Here is a 7,725-nt window from a genome sequence, read left to right on the forward strand (position 1 = left end):
GGTGTGTGGTCATGGAGGTGTGTGATTATGGAGGTGTGTGATTATGGAGGTGTGTGATTATGGAGGTGTGTGGCCGTGGAGGTGTGTGATTATGGAGGTGTGTGATTATGGAAGTGTGTGATTATGGAGGTGTGTGGTCATGGAGGTGTGTGATTATGGAGGTGTGTGGTCATGGAGGTGTGTGATTATGGAGGTGTGTGATCATGGAGGTGTGTGGCCGTGGAGGTGTGTGATTATGGAGGTGTGTGATTATGGAGGTGTGTGATTATGGAGGTGTGTGATTATGGAGGTGTGTGGTCGTGGAGGTGTGTGATTATGGAGGTGTGTGATTATGGAGGTGTGTGATTATGGAGGTGTGTGGTCGTGGAGGTGTGTGATTATGGAGGTGTGTGGCCGTGGAGGTGTGTGGTCATGGAGGTGTGTGATCATGGAGGTGTGTGATTATGGAGGTGTGTGATTATGGAGGTGTGTGGTCATGGAGGTGTGTGATCATGGAGGTGTGTGATTATGGAGGTGTGTGATTATGGAGGTGTGTGGTCGTGGAGGTGTGTGGTCATGGAGGTGTGTGGTCGTGGAGGTGTGTGATTATGGAGGTGTGTGGTCATGGAGGTGTGTGGTCATGGAGGTGTGTGGCCGTGGAGGTGTGTGGTCATGGAGGTGTGTGGTCATGGAGGTGTGTGATTATGGAGGTGTGTGATCATGGAGGTGTGTGGCCGTGGAGGTGTGTGGTCATGGAGGTGTGTGGTCATGGAGGTGTGTGGTCATGGAGGTGTGTGGTCATGGAGGTGTGTGGCCGTGGAGGTGTGTGGTCATGGAGGTGTGTGGTCATGGAGGTGTGTGATTATGGAGGTGTGTGGTCATGGAGGTGTGTGGTCATGGAGGTGTGTGGCCGTGGAGGTGTGTGGTCGTGGAGGTGTGTGATTATGGAGGTGTGTGATTATGGAGGTGTGTGGTCATGGAGGTGTGTGGTCATGGAGGTGTGTGGCCGTGGAGGTGTGTGGTCATGGAGGTGTGTGGTCATGGAGGTGTGTGATTATGGAGGTGTGTGATCATGGAGGTGTGTGGTCGTGGTGGTGTGTGGCCGTGGAGGTGTGTGATCATGGAGGTGTGTGGTCATGGAGGTGTGTGGTCATGGAGGTGTGTGGTCATGGAGGTGTGTGGTCATGGAGGTGTGTGATTATGGAGGTGTGTGATTATGGAGGTGTGTGGTCATGGAGGTGTGTGGTCATGGAGGTGTGTGATTATGGAGGTGTGTGATTATGGAGGTGTGTGATTATGGAGGTGTGTGATTATGGAGGTGTGTGATTATGGAGGTGTGTGGTCGTGGAGGTGTTTGGCCGTGGAGGTGTGTGATTATGGAGGTGTGTGGTTGTGGAGGTGTGTGATTATGGAGGTGTGTGGTCATGGAGGTGTGTGATCATGGAGGTGTGTGATTATGGAGGTGTGTGATTATGGAGGTGTGTGGTCATGGAGGTGTGTGATTATGGAGGTGTGTGATTATGGAGGTGTGTGATCATGGAGGTGTGTGATTATGGAGGTGTGTGATTATGGAGGTGTGTGATTATGGAGGTGTGTGATCATGGAGGTGTGTGATCATGGAGGTGTGTGATTATGGAGGTGTGTGGCCGTGGAGGTGTGTGATTATGGAGGTGTGTGGTCGTGGAGGTGTGTGGTCGTGGAGGTGTGTGATTATGGAGGTGTGTGGCCGTGGAGGTGTGTGGTCGTGGAGGTGTGTGGCCGTGGAGGTGTGTGATTATGGAGGTGTGTGATTATGGAGGTGTGTGATCATGGAGGTGTGTGATTATGGAGGTGTGTGATTATGGAGGTGTGTGGTCGTGGAGGTGTGTGATTATGGAGGTGTGTGATTATGGAGGTGTGTGGTCATGGAGGTGTGTGATTATGGAGGTGTGTGATCATGGAGGTGTGTGATTATGGAGGTGTGTGATCATGGAGGTGTGTGGTCATGGAGGTGTGTGATTATGGAGGTGTGTGATCATGGAGGTGTGTGATCATGGAGGTGTGTGATTATGGAGGTGTGTGATCATGGAGGTGTGTGATTATGGAGGTGTGTGGCCGTGGAGGTGTGTGATTATGGAGGTATGTGGTCGTGGAGGTGTGTGGTCGTGGAGGTGTGTGATTATGGAGGTGTGTGGCCGTGGAGGTGTGTGGTCGTGGAGGTGTGTGGCCGTGGAGGTGTGTGATCATGGAGGTGTGTGATTATGGAGGTGTGTGATTATGGAGGTGTGTGGTCATGGAGGTGTGTGATTATGGAGGTGTGTGATTATGGAGGTGTGTGGTCATGGAGGTGTGTGATTATGGAGGTGTGTGATTATGGAGGTGTGTGGTCATGGAGGTGTGTGATTATGGAGGTGTGTGGTCATGGAGGTGTGTGATCATGGAGGTGTGTGGTCATGGAGGTGTGTGGTCATGGAGGTGTGTGATTATGGAGGTGTGTGGTCATGGAGGTGTGTGGTCGTGGAGGTGTGTGATTATGGAGGTGTGTGGTCATGGAGGTGTGTGATTATGGAGGTGTGTGATTATGGAGGTGTGTGGTCATGGAGGTGTGTGATTATGGAGGTGTGTGATTGTGGAGGTGTGTGGTCGTGGAGGTGTGTGATTATGGAGGTGTGTGGTCATGGAGGTGTGTGATTATGGAGGTGTGTGGCCATGGAGGTGTGTGATTATGGAGGTGTGTGGTCATGGAGGTGTGTGGTCATGGAGGTGTGTGGTCATGGAGGTGTGTGATTATGGAGGTGTGTGGTCATGGAGGTGTGTGGTCATGGAGGTGTGTGGTCATGGAGGTGTGTGATTATGGAGGTGTGTGGCCCTGGAGGTGTGTGATTATGGAGGTGTGTGATTATGGAGGTGTGTGGTCATGGAGGTGTTTGATTATGGAGGTGTGTGATTATGGAGGTGTGTGGTCATGGAGGTGTGTGATTATGGAGGTGTGTGATTATGGAGGTGTGTGATTATGGAGGTGTGTGGTCGTGGAGGTGTGTGGTCGTGGAGGTGTGTGGTCATGGAGGTGTGTGATTATGGAGGTGTGTGGCCGTGGAGGTGTGTGATTATGGAGGTGTGTGATTATGGAGGTGTGTGGTCATGGAGGTGTGTGGTCATGGAGGTGTGTGGTCATGGAGGTGTGTGATTATGGAGGTGTGTGGCCATGGAGGTGTGTGATTATGGAGGTGTGTGATTATGGAGGTGTGTGGTCATGGAGGTGTGTGATTATGGAGGTGTGTGATTATGGAGGTGTGTGATTATGGAGGTGTGTGGTCATGGAGGTGTGTGATTATGGAGGTGTGTGGTCATGGAGGTGTGTGATTATGGAGGTGTGTGATTATGGAGGTGTGTGGTCATGGAGGTGTGTGATTATGGAGGTGTGTGATTATGGAGGTGTGTGGTCGTGGAGGTGTGTGATTATGGAGGTGTGTGGTCATGGAGGTGTGTGATTATGGAGGTGTGTGGTCATGGAGGTGTGTGATTATGGAGGTGTGTGGTCATGGAGGTGTGTGATTATGGAGGTGTGTGGTCATGGAGGTGTGTGGTCATGGAGGTGTGTGATTATGGAGGTGTGTGGTCATGGAGGTGTGTGGTCATGGAGGTGTGTGGTCATGGAGGTGTGTGATTATGGAGGTGTGTGATTATGGAGGTGTGTGGCCGTGGAGGTGTGTGGCCGTGGAGCTGTGTGATCGCACAGGTGTACATCCTGCTCCCTAACACCCCGTCCTCGCCGGCAGTTAGAAAACTTCAATAAATATCAAGTGAACAATTGGGAAAAGTTTGGTAGCGGCCGTGTGTCCACATGCTCTCACGATTCCCACATGTAAAGCAAGACCATGTTTCCATTTCCCCATTTCCCCCCCAAAGGTATTTTGAAGAACAACAACATATTTTATCTTTCATAATCTCCCAGGGTTTTCCACAAATAGGCCTGCTAAGTGAATTATTGATTATAGTAACTAGCGTCCTTTTAAAACATCCATACAAAATGCTGTACTAATTCTAGGAGATGTCCAATGCAGACGCCACATGCGCTGCCTTGTCGAGTTTTACTAGAGAAAGTTGCAAACTGAGTCATGTTCCTGCTTTTGTTTGATCCGGTCTCATTTTCTGAAATTCGCCTCATTGCCTTCTCCTCCCATGTATCCCCCACTCCAGGGGCCAGAAAAATCCAGCTCCCCTCCCCCCACTTCTTCACTCTTCTCAGGACGGTTTAGGGTCTGTTTTCTTAAATGTGAGTTAACTTTGGAAACTGTGATGAGTCCGATTAAAATGTTGATCGGTGAAGTTTGATGGTTTAATTAGATTTACAGTGATTAATATTCATATGTTCTTTTTGTTTCAGAGAGGAAGGGAGAGGGAGAGAGATCGAAACATCAATGATGAGAGAGAATCATGGATCGGCTGCTTCTTGCATGCCCCACACTGGGGACGGAGCCCGAAACCCGGGCCTGTACCCTGAGTGGGAATCGAACCCTGACCTCCTGGTTCCTAGGCCGACACTCAGCCACTGAGCCAGGCGGCTGGGCTACAGTTATTAATATTCAAAGATGTGATCCAAGGACAGGAGACAGCGCGGTGGCGGTGTAGGTGATTGCCACCGGTCAATACCTGTCACTCGGTGGCTCTCAGCCGTGCAGAGGGTGACACCACAGGCCACCCGGTGCCAGCGGCTCACACTTCATGCCACTAATTCAGCACGGCTCCGCCTCCGACTCTGCACCGGGAACTTGACCGCCGCATCGAGCCTTCCCGCTGTTCCGTGAAGCAGGTATCGCTACCTCCACTGGCCATGGCGGGTCCTGAGCTTGGTCCAGGGCCACCCCAGCGAGGGCCACCCGTGACTTAGGGTCCAGCTCGGAGAAACCAGCTTCCCCTCCAGCCTCCGCCGCCTCAGTCTCACCTGGACAGCAATTCACGTCTGCAAGGAGACTGAACACCCCATCCCCCCGGCCCAGGGCTCACACCTCACCAACTCTAGGCTCCTGTCAGCGGAACTTCCCGGAAGCCGGGGTGTCTTTCTGATGCACCCACGTCTCCCCTGCATGTGTTCCTTCCTGGACAGGCTCAAGTGAGGGGCGACACCAATATGTGTAAATTTAAAAAAATCGATCTGCTTAAGGTATTTATCGCTGCATGATCTTTGAGAGAGTAGACCTTGCGCAATGACCCCTGGACGAAAAGTCGCTTCCCCATCAGACGGACACACTCCTGCTGGGTGCTCTCGCCCGGTCGTCATCGACCTGAATTTGTAGGGAGGGCTGGGCCTGGTGGGCTGGGCCTGGTGGGCAGCGCCACTCTCACGCCTGCCAGTGAAAGACGCGGGAAACCCCAGTGACCCCCATGGTCTCCTCCCCGAGGCAGGAACTTCTGGAAGAGCAGCTCCCGCCCACGGCAGCTGCTGCAATGGACTGGAATCTCATTCATCCTTAGAGTGCTCTACTTTCCCTGGTGTTGCATGAAACATCCGCTATCAATCCAGTCTCTTTCAGATGATCGTCCACTGGCAGCCCAACACATGAACAAATGCACTTTTCATGGAAACTCCTGCCACATGGAAAGGTGACTATCCTGGTCCCACAGTCTCTTTAAAACACCATCGCTCCTTCCACGGCTGCTCGTAGGACGTGCCTCCCCATGTCCCCTTGCACCTCACCTTGATCAGCCCGCTGCCCTTGGCCTGTAGGTCAGCCTCCTGCCGTCGCACCCCTGGCTGCACCGGGGCTCTAAGGTGTGGTCACATACCAGGAACCACCCCGGAGGGTAGGAGGGACTCGCCTCAACTGTGAGAGCAGAGCGGGACCTGGGCCACAGGGCGGTCAGGGAAGCTGGGCTGGAGGGGCCCAGGAGTGTGAGGCAGGCGCTCGTGCCGGACCTGTGTTGAGGGGTTACCTGGAGGCTGAGAACCTACCCACCACTCGGAACGCTTAGCCCTGCCTTATCCGCACAACATTTTAAATAAAACCTCATCCAAGGACATTTTCTCATGGATTTTAGAGAGTGGGAGGGCGAGGGAAGGGCAGAGAGAAACATCGACATGAGAGAAACTCATTGATGGGTTGCATCCTGGGGAGGAGTCTGCCACCGAGGTCCGTGCCCTGGACTGGAATCGAACCCGGGACCCTTCGGTCCATAGACCGACGCTCTATCCACTGAGCCACACCGGCCAGGACAATCCTTACCACATTTTATTCTTGCGGAGTTTGAAGTGAGTGTTTTTGTGACTGTGAACGTGTTTTAGCAAACGGAATCGCGACATGGACCCTCGGCAGCTCCCTTATCTTACCTCCGTTGCTCCAGCCACCTGGGGGGCCTTCTTTAGGATCTGGGTCTGACACCCCCTCAGTTTGGGAGAGGGAGACGGGGGGGCCAGGTCTCTCACTGTGTGCATTTCAATCACAGCATGAGTCCTCGGGGTGCAGGGGAAAATGTGACAATTCGAGATAATTCGCCCACAGGCTGCATTTTAATTACCGCAGCGCGACGAAGAGTAGCAGGAAAGTGGAAAATCACACTTTCTGAAATGGACTGAACTTCCTGCTCCCCAGAGAAAGTAGGGAAGCAGGGGGTCCTACCCACACCCCACCGCTCCCCCGATGAGGGCAACAGTGGGGGGGGGGGCACGTGCAGCTCGCAGTTTACAAGCGGCCGCTGCTCCTTGTCCCATCTCCTGTGCGATGCAGGGATGTTCTCATCACGGAAAACAACTTCAAAATACATGCATTTTTTATTGATCTCAGAGAGGAAGGGAGAGCGAAGAGAGAGAGGGAAACATCAATGATGAGCCCGCACCCTGAGCCTGTGCCCTGACCGGGAATCGAACCGTGCCCTCCTGGTTCAAAGGTCAGGCATGGAATCCGACTTGTAAATGGGTTTTCCGAGTGTCAGTTTCTCCGGACGGTTCCCTGGCCCTCTCCCTGGCTGTCACTCGCCCCCCGGAGCCCGGGATGGTGCCATCCTCACGGGGGCACTGTCCGAGCACGTCAGGGCCTCCCGAGAGCGGCGGGCTCACCTCGCTCCCTCGTGGGGCCGGCAGGTCCTATGACGTGGACAGGATATTCATCATCAGCATCACCAGGAACATGATCGCACCCACGTGAAAGCCCTTTTCTGGGGTTAACGGGGGCAATCTCTCCGACAGGAGGGAGGGTGACGCAGGTCCTGACCTGGGCTCGACCCCGTGACCATCCGGGGCTTTGTTTTTTTGTGAAAACGCCCGGTTCCGAGGAAAAGGTCTCACGGACGGGGCGTCAGGAGCCCTCGCCCTTGAACGGAACTCACAGGTGTGGTTTCCATCCTGCTAGATGCTGCCGTAAGTGTGCCTTTCAAGTGGTCGCCTGTGTATCTCCGCGAGTCCCGTGCGTGGGGCCTCGGTGGCACTGACAGAGCTCGCGGCGGGAGGCCGGACGGCGCAGGTGACGCCGGATCCGATTACTCACGGGTCCCCCCCCCCCGGGAAATGGCACAGCGGGTCCTTGGACGTGTCCTCAGGCGCATGGACAGGCCGCATCTGCGTCCCCTCGTGGATGCGCGCTGGTGTGGCTGCATTTACCTCCGATGCTGGACGGAGCTCAGTGCCCGGGATGCCTGATGCAACGTGACAAGCGGTGGGCACAGCATGGAGGGCACAGTCCTGACTCGGACACGGCCCCGCGAGGCGTCCTCATGTGCAGAAGGCACCGTCCGCTAGCACGGGGGCCGCTGGGCTGCATACAGCGCCCTGAG

Source organism: Myotis nattereri, assembly GCF_964212035.1.
Source record: "Myotis nattereri genome assembly, chromosome: 5".
NCBI lineage: Eukaryota > Metazoa > Chordata > Mammalia > Chiroptera > Vespertilionidae > Myotis > Myotis nattereri.